Consider the following 12,559-nt stretch of genomic DNA (forward strand, 5'->3'; position numbering starts at 1 on the left):
AGAAACAACCACATGAGCCCAATCCCAGATGCACCTGTTGCATTCCACAGCAGCAGATAACCATTGGTTACATTTTGTTCCTGAGGCCTCTCAGCTTCTCAGGTGGAAAAATCCTAAGGAAAGGATTTTTCATAAAATGTGTCTGTGACACTCTTGCTTTTTGCTCCTGCTCATTAGTTAGTTTAGCTGAGCAGTCTGAATTTTCCTGGACTGTTTCTCCTTTCCCTTTTTTGGAACCACTGGAACCTGCTCGGGGCTGGGACCTGGCAAACACCGAGAGTTTGCCCCTTGTGGCTGCAGCAGCTGCCCCAGCACAGGAGGGACTGAGAGCAGAGTGACCACCCCCAAGAGAGACTTTCTGAATTTGTCATCTTTTCAGAGCGGTGACAGAGTGGTGTCACCTGGTATTGTTCATTTTGTGTGCTGGGGGTGCTGTGCCTGGCAAATAAACAGGTTCTTTCCACTTCTCTCCAAGGAATCCTTCCTGAACTGGTTGGGGCAAGGGGCTGTGTGGGTTTGCTTTCTGGAGGGGCCCCTTTGGGGGTTTTCTCCCAAATTTGCCCTAAACCAGGACAATTTCCCAGAGGCAGAACCTGAGCTTGGCTCCTGCCCTCAGGGCTGTCCCCTTTCAACAGCTGGCACAAAACTCCTCTGAGACACACATCTTTTATGAAAAATCCTTTCCTTAGGATTTATTTCCTTCTCCTCCTGAGAAGCTGAGAGGCCTCAGGAACAAAATGTAACCAATGGTTATCTGCTGCTGTGGGATGCAACAGGTGCATCTGGGATTGGGCTCATGTGGTTGTTTCTCATTAATGGCCAATCACAGTCAGCTGGCCAAGACTCTCTGTCTCAGCCACAAACCTTTGTTATTCATTCTTTCTTTTTCTATTCTTAGCCAGCCTTCTGATGAAATCCTGTCTTCTATTCTTTTAGTATAGTTTTACTATAATATATATCATAAAATAATAAATCAGCCTTCTGAAACATGGAGTCAGATCCTTGTCTCTTCCCTCATCCTGGGACACCTATGAACACAGTCACACTCCTCCCCATCTGATGAGAATAAACTCATTAATTCTGATGAGAATAAACTCATTAATTCAGTGTTGGAGCACTGCCAGGAAGGGCAGGGGCTCAGCATCCCGTGCTGGGGGCTCCACAGGCACAGCACCATCTCACCAGGGCTGGGTTCATCCTGCAGACAGGATGGGGAGGCACAAATTCCTGCCTGCAGGGGAAGGATCCAGCACCTCTGCCAGGTGGGGAATCACACAGCCCAGAGCTGCTTCCCTTCTCCCAGCACTGAAATCCTCCCACAGGGGTACCGCTCGTGGCCCTTCAGCAAGATGACTTCACTGGGTGAAGAAAAGGAAGTGGGGCATCTGTATGGTAATCAGGGGAATCTCTAGAGCAAAAACAAGGAGATATGAAACAGCCTTTTGTTCTAGAAGTGGGCTGTTCCTGTCTGCTGCCAGATTGTCTGGTGAGAAAGTAGAAAAGGTGTCACAGCATGGGCAAAACTCCAGTATCTGTGTGCAGATCTGGAACCACAGTCCCTGGAGCTCTCACTACCTCACACATGGGGGCAGCTCATTGGTTTCACTTCAGATTTTTTCTTTTATAACTCTTTAATAGAGGACATGGGCTAAGGAGGATGGATTCACCCATTGCCTGCAGCCAATTCTCACATAAGTTAAAAGCTTTGGAGCCATCAGTGTGTCCCACTTGGTCAATCCTCTCCTGGCCTGTATCAAGAGCAGAGTGGCCAGCAGGACCAGGAGAGTCACTGTCCCCTTCCTGGGCATTGCTGGGACACCTCAGGTGCTGCCTCCAGTCCTGGGCCCTCCTGGCAAAGGGGACCCTGAGGGGCTGGAGCCCCAGGAGAGGCTGAGGGAGCTGGGCAGGGACTGGAGCCCCAGGAGAGGCTGAGGGAGCTGGGCAGGGGCTGGAGCCCCAGGAGAGGCTGAGGGAGCTGGGCAGGGGCTGGAGCCCCAGGAGAGGCTGAGGGAGCTGGGCAGGGGCTCAGCCTGGAGCAAAGGAGGCTCAGGGGGCCCTTGTGGCTCTGCACAGCTCCTGACAGGAGGGCACAGCCAGGGGGGCCGGGCTGTGCTCCAGGGAACAGGGACAGGAGCAGAGGGAACGGCCTCAGGCTGGGCCAGGGCAGCTCAGGGTGGGCACAGCAGGAATTTCCCCATGGGAAGTGTTGTTAAACATCAAATGGGGCTGTCCAGGGAGCTTTGGAGTCCCCATCCCTGCAGGTGTCCCAGGAAGGGCTGGAGGTGGCCCTGAGTGCTCTGGGCTGGGGACAAGGTGGGGATTGGTCACAGGTTGGACTCCATGAGCGTGGAAACCTTTTCCAGACTAAATGATCCTGATTCTAAACTGGCTGCTGTTTATTCATGGCAGCCACAAAACCAGAGTGTGTTTTCCCTCTCCTGGCTGATTCCCTAACCCACAGATTTGGCTCAGCTGAGCCAGAGAGGCTCAGATCAACCTCCAGATGAGCCAGAGACATCCTGATCCCATCCCTGCCATCCCTGCTCTGCTCCCAGGAACAGGGACAGGAGCAGAGGGAACGGCCTCAGGCTGGGCCAGGGAGGCTCAGGGTGGACAGGAGCAGGAATTTCCACATGGAAAAGGGGGGTCAGGGATTGGAAGGGGCTGCCTAGGGAGATTTGGAGTTCCCATCCCTGTAAGTGTCCAAGGAATTCCTGAACATGGCACTTAGTGCTGGTAACAAGGTGGGGATTGGGCACAGCTGGGACTTTATGATCTTGGAGATCTTTCCCAACATTAACAATTCTGGGATTCCTGACCCTCCATGGCCATCAACCACAGTTCAATATTCATTCATTGGGCAGGTTCTGTTGAGCAAATCTGTTACTCCTTGCCCAGTTTCTAAATCCCAATCCCAGTTTCCAGAAGACATTTACACACCCACCCAAAGACAAAGCCATGTGTGCAACCACAAACCATTTGTTTGGCAAGCACAGCTTTCTCTGGGATGATTTTCCTGCCTCCGTGGGATCATGCTTTTTGGCTGGAACTGTAGCAATGACACCACAGTTTTTCAAGGAGCTCTGACTTTATTTGTGCCTCTGGCACGTTCCCAAGGTGTACCTGAGCAAAGCTTCGCTATTTTGAGGAAAGCTGTTGGGTAAAGAAGAGCTGCTCTCACCCTTGCAACAGGGAATTTCCATATCCTTCCTTCCTTCCCAGAGAGCTCTGACAGCATCACTGGGTGGATCTCCTGAGGCACGAGGCAGACTGTCCTGCCACACCAGCTCCTGCCCTGCTCATCCTGGAAAACCCCAGAGGAAGACTCTGGGCTGAACCTGGCCATGGCAGCAGGGCCAGCAGGGACTGCTCCAGCTGCTCCCCTTCCTCCCTTCCCATAGCCCAGGGCACTCCTCTGCCCACCCACAGCCAAGGGAAGTGTTGGGGAAGATGAAACAGGAAAGACTTATAAATATGATTGCCTGGCAAAAGATTTTGAGAATAAGGAAACTATAAGTGAGATTGAAATGAAAGCAAGCTTTGAGATCCCTCAGTTACTGAACAGCTGGAAAACAATGGTGTGGCCAGCTGAAGGTGATCCCCTTGTGATGGAACAACACCCTCTGCTTGCAGACAGGCCCAAGGGGCAGAGCAGACCCTGCCAGCTTGGCAGAAGGGGCCCAAAGAGGAGTTTGTAGGGTTTAAAATGTAACACAGGATGGTAATGGAATGATTCCTATAGGCTGTATGGAAATGCTGTAGGATTTGTATCTTGGACTAGATTGGTTAGTGAGAATCAGAATATTCAACACAGAAGAAGATTTAGGGTATTGTAATGGGAACCTTGCTCTCTTACCCTTTTACTCTCTCACCCTCTCATCCTCTCTCCCCCTCTCTTCTCTCAGGCCTGCTCTGAGCTGTGCCTGGCAGCTCCCAGCAGGGCCCTGCCCCCAGGCCCTTTGCAATAAACCCCAAGTTCCAGCCCTGGCCCCAGAGATCTCTCATTTCCATCCTCACAGTCCTTCCCTCCTGATGCTTCTGCAGGAAGGAGACACCAGGAAGGCTCCTGGGCCATCCCAAGCAGTTCTGAGCTGAACTTCTCCTCCTGCCCTTTAAGCAGGTACCAGCCGGTCCTTAAGATCTGAGCTTTTTTATTTTTCAGATCCTGAAGTGCATTAGTGCATAACTCTGAACTCCATACAGTGTTACTAAGCTCCCTTCACATTTTGGGCAGACAAAACAATCCTTCTAAGCCTGAGAACCAAGGACACCCTCTACCTCAGACCCCAAAAATTATAAGCAAAAATTGAATTATAAACAAAATTATAATTATAAACAAAAGGGAATTTAGTGGGAGCAAACTGGAGGTAAATGACTTCATTACCTGAAGCAGTAATTGAATGATATGTAAATGGACCAAACTTATAATTGTCTGAAAAACTCGTGGCCATGGCTCATCCTGGGTGTAGCCCCTCAGGAGGCCTCATCTGCCCTTAAAGTATCTGCAAGTCCTTTATTAAATATATCCACTTTTATCTTTTTATCTTTTTCTGGTCTCTGTTTCTAGGTAAGCTCGCTCCAGGCATCAAAGCAAAGCTCCAAATGCTAAAGCTCAGTGTCTTGATTTCATAATTAATGGGTTCATGCCCATCTGTGGTGTTGTGAGGTCCCCAGGATGAGGTGAGAGATGAGAATTTGACTCCATGTTCTCAGAAGGCTGATTTATTGTATTATATATTATATTAAAAGAAAATTATATACTAAAACTATACTAAACTGTAGAGAAAGGATACATCAGAAAGCTGGAAAAGAATGAGTAAAAAAACCCCTGGCTGACCAGAGAGTCTGACACAGCTGGCTGTGATTGGTCATTAATTAAAAACAATTCACATGCTGGGTAAACAATTCTCCAAATCACATTCTAAAGCAGCAAAAAGGGAGAAGCTGAAGCTTCCCAGGAGAAGAAATCCTGGGGAAGGGATTTTCATAAAATATCACAGTGACACCCATCCTCTGGTAGGATAACACCAATAATTCCTGTGCTGGCCCTGTGGCTCCTCAGGATAATCTCTTCTCAATTCTTCCTCTGCTATCCTTACAGGAGGAACTGCATCCCCAGGTGTCCCTCTGCTCCCACACCTGACACCTTTTCCTTGCAGTAGATGATAAAAATGAGATTATTTTATCTTACATTGGGGCCTGTCTGATGTCAGAGTTGGTGGAAACAAATCAAGTCTCATTCATTGAGGTTGATTTTTACACAGCTTGGAAGGATTAACAACTTCAGCTGAAGCTTCACTGAACACACCAGTCCTCTCTGAGAGCCCTTCTCAGCCTCAGGAGTCACCACCCAGCATCTGGGAATATTCCACCTCCTGTGGCTTCTCCCAGTTTGGGAGCAAGCAACTTTCTGCCACTCAGAGCCAAAAAAACCTCCAGGAATATTTTAATCTGCTACAAGTGCAGTCCTGGCAGCGGGGAGCACACTTGTCAGAACCCAGGACATTGCTCTGGCTGCCCTGGAGCACTCCAGACCCTGGCAGGGGGCTCAGAGACCTTGGCACAGAGTCAAAAGCACCTGGGCCTTTGATTTTAGCCCATGGAAACAATTCCCAACTGTGTGTGAGGAGTTACAGGCCACAAGGGTTTGAGTAGAATGATAGTGAATTTATCACAGGGTGAAAAAGTAGAATTTTGGGGATTTAGAATGGGGGTTCAAGAGCCAAGATGGAGGAATCTGGGTTTGTTCTGTCCTTCTTCTTCTTGTCCTCCATCTTCTGCTGTGATGGTGACACTTTTGGATTGGTTTAGATTAGAGACAGACTGTCTAACATAGGTGACAGGTATTGGAAAATTATTGTAAATAAAGTACAGGTAGTTCTAGTATCAAAAGATAACACCGCCCCAAGGGTGGTCAGTGTGTTTTGGACAGACCTCAGCAGGTCCAAAAGAGAATGTATTGGATAAGAGAAAATAAACAGCCTTGAAAACCAGAGCTGAGGAATCTCAACTTCTTCCTCAAGCACAGGGCTGGGAAAAAAAGACTTTAATACCATGGGAGCCATTTCAGCAACAACAAACCCGAGACACACTCAGCTCAGGGTTCCCCTCCAAAGACACCACCTGGGCAAAAGCACAGGCTGGTGTGAGGAGAGAGCAGACCTCATGGCTAAATCTTTCCTGGGATGTGTTTTTCTGCCCTAAACCAAGGTTTGTTTTCACCATCCCTGAGAGGAGGATCCCACAGAGCTGGTTGCTGTGGCACGAGGGGCCCTGGGTGCCCTTTGCCAGGCAGCCCTGCTGGACTGACACAAGCCAGGCTGCCAGCTGAGCATTCCCCCAGGGAATCAGGAACTGGAGACCCTTACAGACATGGGGAACATCCTAAAACACCAGGCCAGGGGAGCATGGAGGCAGGACTTGAACAGCAGTGGTGGGAGATGCTGTTTAAGGAGGGGCTGAGGGCTGCTTGCCTCCTTTCCCTCCTGTCCTGCTGCCCCAGCAATGATTCCAGGGGTGCATCCACACCCATCCCTCTGTATTAAACTCACAATTAACCTCAGCACTTTCTAACCAAGCTGGCATTATTTGTTCCTCCAGCTTCCTGTAACAGATTCCTTAAATTCTTTGCGCACTGCATCAGAACGCTCTCACCTGTTCCAGCCTGAAGATGGGAAGAGCCCTGCAGCTGCAGCCCTCACCTGGAGCTCTTGGGATCAGTCTGGGGCAGGTTCTCCCTCTTGGCTGGAGCTCTGGAGCACCAAGCTGAGTGCCAGCACCCATGTTCCCAGCTGCTCATCACTCAGCAGCCTGGGCCACGTGCAAGAAACCTCAGCAGAAGCACAAGGAATCTTCTCTGCCTCCCATGCACACACAGGGGCCACCCTATGTCACTGACATCTTTTATGGAAAATCCTTTCCTTGGGATTTTTTCCCCTGAGAAGCTGAGAGGCCTCAGGAACAAAATGTAACCAATGGTTATCTGCTGCTGTGGAATGCAACAGGTGCATCTGGGATTGGTCTCATGTGGTTGTTTCTAATTAATGGCCAATCACAGTCAGCTGGCTCAGACTCTCTGTCCCAGTCACAAACCTTTGTTATCATTCCATTCTTTTCTATTCCTAGCCAGCCTTCTGATGAAATCCTTTCTTCTATTCCTTTAGTATAGTTTTAATGTAATATATATCATAAAATAATAAATCAGCCTTCTGAAACATGGAGTCAGATCCTCATTTCTTCTCTCAACCTGAGACCCCTGTGAACACAGTCACACACCCTGTTTGTCTTTTTGGCCATGGGAATCAGGCAGTTTCCCTCAGAGCTGGCTCCCTGCACTGCCTGAGCAGCCCTGGGACAAAGGAACACCCTTGGACTTGGGGATGAGTAAGGGACAGCACAGCCATTTCCAGACTCTGAGAAATGTCCCTGGATGAGATATTTCCTCTCACCCTGCCATCCCCCCATTGTGATATCATTGATCTGTGCTCTGTGAGAAAAGAGAGAGCAGCCAGGACGTTGCTGCCCCATCACTCTTTCCCCCTTTGGTGGCTTCCCCAGCTGGCTCTGCAGCAGAAATCAACGTTCCTTACTCAATTTCCCTTTTTCCCATTCACAGACCCAGTTTTTGTGGAGCCAGCTCCAAGGATTAGGGAGGAGCGTGGCAGGAGCTGCTCCCAGCCCAGCTCCCCACACAGGGATTTACAAGGAACTGCAGCAGTGCCAGCAGCTGGCTCAAAGAACAGAGCCACAACTCCTCACCCAGTGAGATTTAACTGGAAAGGGACCAGGGAAATACTTTGGCTGCAGCAGCAAAGCCCTCAGTCCATTCAGAGGCACAGGAGACAGGAAATATCCCAGTCATGAGCCTGAACTGTTGTGTGGCTGACTGGGTTTTGTCTGGGTATTTGAAGGAGTCAGAATTTACTGAGCTGTTAAAAAAAAAATTAAAAATAGATGAACACAACAAGTCAGACTCCCTCAGCTTTCCTCACAACCACCCCAAAGAGGACATTAACACACATTGGTTTGGGTTGGATGGGATCTTAAATCCCACCCCATCCCAGCCCTGCCATGGCAGGGACACCTCCCACTGTCCCAGGTGCTCCCAGCCCTGTCCAGCCTGGCCTTGGGCACTGCCAGGGATCCAGGGACAGCCCCAGCTGCTCTGGGCACCTGTGCCAGGGCCTGCCCACCCTCACAGGGAACAATTCCCAATTCCCAATATCCCATCCAGCCCTGCCCTCTGGCAGTGGGAGCCATTCCCTGGGTCCTGTCCCTCCATCCCTTGTCCCCAGTCCCTCTCCAGCTCTCCTGGAGCCCCTTTAGGCCCTGCAAGGGGCTCTGAGCTCTCCCTGGAGCTTCTCCTCTCCAGATGAACACTCCCAACTCACAGACTGGGGTGTTCTGCCTCAGTTTCCCTCTGTACCTTCAGGGATCAGCACACCCAGAACCACCCCAAAACATCTCTTGGGCTCCAATACCCCAACCCACTCTCCCCTTCTCATTCCTCTCCATTGCACCTGGAGGAGCAGGGCAGGGCCAATGAGCTCAATTAGCTCTCATTAATGGGCTCAATTAGCTTTCATTAACACCTCCTTGACTAGAGCAGCTCTCACCCCCTGTCAGCCCCTGGGGTGTGTCCCTGCCCTGGCAGGATTTCCCCAAATCTCTGCTCTGCACCCTCCTCTTCAGGAAAATCCAGCAATGGCAAACCCCCAGGGAAAGGCTCAGACACAGCCTTGGCCTTTCTGTGTCCTGCTGAGCACCCAGGGTCGCTCTCCCTCACCAGGGGCACATTCCAGGCCACACCAGGCAGCTCCTGTTCCCTTTATGCCCTGTGCAGGCTGGCCTAGAGCAGAGGCTGGGCAGAGCTAAAGAATAAAGCAGGGATTTATTCAAAGGATCTCCTCCATGGATTCACCTTGGGCAGCACAAGAGCCCAGCCAGGGCTGCACCCAAGATGAACCAAAATGGCCCCAAAATGCACGGCCGGGCACGGGGTCTCTCCCTTGGATCAGTTCTGCTCCATTTGCATCTTGCAGTTCATTGTCCCATTCCAGCTTTAGCCCCTGCAGTCCCACCCTGCTTGTTTTTCTCTCTCCAGCCCACGGGGTTTGTGCTCTTGGGCTGAGATTTGGGTCATTTGTCCTTGGTGCCCAGCTGGAGCAGGAATTGTTTTGTGTCCCTGCTCTGTGCACAGAGCTCAGCATCCCCTGATGTGAAGCCCAGACCCATCCACTAAAGCAGCACAGAATGTGAAAAATAGAAAAGCTGAAACCTGAGGCATCACCTTCATTGCTTTTCTGCCCCCATGCTGGCTCTGCTTTGGGTGAGGTGAAGAAGAGGGAGAGACCTCTGCTATTGCCAGGAGACCTCTGCTCCTCCCTGGGAGCAACGCCCTGATCCCATCCACGGATGGCAAAAGGCTCTCCCTGCTCAAGTGATCTCACCAGGAATATTTCCTGCTTACACTGAGAATATTTTGGACTTTACTCCTCATTTTCTCTTCCTTTCCAGCCTTCCCTTTAGCTATTCAAGGACCTAGAGCAGCAGCCTTTACTCCCAAGGTCTTGCCCATGACAAATGGAATTATTTATCAAGAACAATTCCAAACATCCCTGTGTGCTTTGACGCAGCCACACAAGATACTCCCGTGTCTTGTTTTCAAAGAAATAACAGATGTGTTCCTCCTTTTCATAGAAATAACAGATGTGTTCCTGGTTTTCATAGAAAACCAGGATGTGTTCCCAGAAAATCAGGAGCTTTCCTGTCTGTTTGCTTTGGGGAGGTCCTGCTTGAACCAGCCTCAGGCAGGCTACATCAAAGGAGTGCTCAGGGCTCCTTGGTGTATTTATCCCTGTAACATTCCTGGGAGAGTGGGAAAGTCCACTTCTGCAAATGGGGAACCTTGGAGACATTAAATGACTGGCTGGAGTCACAGAGGAAACTTGTGGTGGCCAAAGAAAAGGGAACCAGAGACGTCTTCCAAGGTCCCCCCTCGTCCCCTGACCTGTCTCCCATCCCCTGCCGTGGCTTGTTGGTCAGGGCCCAGTGAGAGCCCCCTCTGTGGAATTCCTCTGTGGAACTCCCCCTCCTCCAGAGGGTCAGGACGCTGCTGTCACTGCTGTCACTGCTGTCACTGCTGTCACCCTGCCCTGGCTGCCCGTCCACCTCCTCTGGCCACCAACAGCATCCCCTGACAGCACACAGAGCAGGAGGGGAAGGAGCCCAGGAAAGGCAACCCCAGTCTCTTATGGGGTCATCACAGAGCCTGGGCTGTCCCTTGGGGTCCCTCCCAGCCAGCAGGATATGGAACATTTCCCTGGGACAGGGAAACCTCCAGGGCAGCCCCCAGGCAGCAGGATGGGGCTGGGACCAGCTGGCTCTGCAGCATGCACAGCCCCTAGGCCAGAAATCCTGGAATTGTTCCATGTTCTGGTGTCCATGGAAAAGGCTCTGCAGGGAGAATGCTCTGAGCTCAGCAAAGCTGGCCTGCCTCTCCCCACTCTCCTGCCTGTTCTCAAGGTTGCCAATGTTCCTCCTTGGAGGAAGAAATCCACCCCCTGCTGCATCTCTTGCATTAGAGAAGGGATGGGGAATGGATAATGAGATAGCATGAGATTAGAGAAAAAGAATCTTGGTTGCATTTTTGGAACAAGTGATCCTGCCAATTGATTTAATTTTTTAGTATCTGCAGAGTTGCAAGCATTAAGAACAACTTCTGTAGCTCTAAATTCAGAGAGAAATTGAAATATTTAAGGGAAAACAGGCGCACATCTAGTTGATAGGATAAAATTACGAAAATTCATGGCTAGTTTCTTAAAAACTATGTTTGAAGGATATGGAACATTTCCCTGGGACAGGGAAACCTCCAGGGCAGCCCCCAGGCAGCAGGATGGGGCTGGGACCAGCTGGCTCTGCAGCATGCACAGCCCCTAGGCCAGAAATCCTGGAATTGTCTGGTGTCCATGGAAAAGGCTCTGCAGGGAGAATGCTCTGAGCTCAGCAAAGCTGGCCTGCCTCTCCCCACTCTCCTGCCTGTTCTGTTGGCTGTCTCCAGAGGGAAACTGGAGACAAGGCTGGCAATGTTCCTCCTTGGAGGAAGAAATCCACCCCCTGCTGCCTCTCCTGAATTAGAGAAGAGATAGGGAAAAAAAGAAAACAAATGAGTTTTCAAAACCATGTTGTTTCTAACCACTAAATTCTCAGTCTGGAGGGTTTTACTTTGAATTAATAGGGCCTGTCTGTGTCCTAGGATTAAAGTTATTGATCCAGCCCTTGATTACTGTTATCTGTCTTTGTTCTTGGGCTTGTTATCATCCACACAGAGTGAAAGTCTCTAATTTATGCTCTTACTCCAGAGACCCATCAGGAAGATGCCACCAGATGCCAGCTGGCAGTGCTTGGGAGGCTGCAGGTGGACAGACCTGTGGAGCCAGGCAGCTTCCAGAGCCTTCCCTGGGTCAGGCCTTCCCCAGCATCTCCCCAGAGGCTCCTGCAAACCCATGGAGTCAGTGGTTAGTGGGTACTCAGTCAATAAATCCCACCTGCAGTTTCTTAGTAATTAATATCTGTCCCAGGGCTGACTCTGCTTGTGATGGGAGGGAGTTTTGGGAAGTGTTTATTGTCTAGCAAAGTGGCTTGGATTTGCTTTTGGGAACCCACATCCTCTCCTGGTTATCCAGGGCTGGCCACAGGGGACACGTGGGAGCAGAACAGAGCCAGGAATTCACAGGATTCACAGAATTCACAGAATCACTGGGTTGGAAGAGACCTTCAAGATCATCGAGTCCAACCCAGCCCCAACCCCTCAGCTCAACCCTGGCACCCAGTGCCACATCCAGGCTTTGTTAAACACACCCAGGGATGGGGACTCCACCACCTCCCTGGGCAGCCATTCCAGAACTTTATCTCTCTTTATGTGAAAAACTTCTTCCTGATACCCAGCCTGAATTTCCCTCAGCAGGAGACACCAGGCCAGGTTGGTGTGCCATGGCAGGGCCTCCAAGGAGAAAGTCCCTGGTGGGAACCACCTCCAACCCCTTGTGACAAGTAGGAGAGATGGGTGCCAGTGGATGAACACCAGGGGCTGTTCAAGAAAGCCAAGTGAAGTCCCCAAAATGTCATTCCCATGAGAATTGCGAGTTCCACCCTCACCCAGAGGACTGCCAGAGCCCACAGATGGTGCAGAGAAGCCCAGATGCCCTCCCAGACCTCACAGGATCCACTGGTGTCCCCCACACCTGGTGACATCCCACTTTTCCCCTCCCCTGGCAGACTCAAGCCCCAGTGGTGCTGCTGTTAGCCCATGTCCCCACATGAAGGGGTCAACTCTTAGCAGGGCTTAATCCAAGGTTTATTTCAGGAGCTCTGGGGAGCCCCACAAACCTCAGGGGGCTCCTGCTGAGAGCCTGGAGATGTGTGGTGGTGTTTGCAAGGGTCCCAGGATGAGGGAAGAGACGAGGATCTGATTCCATGTTTCAGAAGGCTGATTTATTATTTTATCATATATATTATATTAAAACTGTACTAAAAGAATAGAAGAAAGGATTTCATCAGA

The sequence above is a fragment of the Agelaius tricolor genome, unplaced genomic scaffold (genome assembly GCF_023055355.1).
Source record: "Agelaius tricolor isolate 1412-34295 unplaced genomic scaffold, bAgeTri1.0.p SCAF_37, whole genome shotgun sequence".
In the NCBI taxonomy this organism is placed as follows: Eukaryota; Metazoa; Chordata; class Aves; order Passeriformes; family Icteridae; genus Agelaius; species Agelaius tricolor.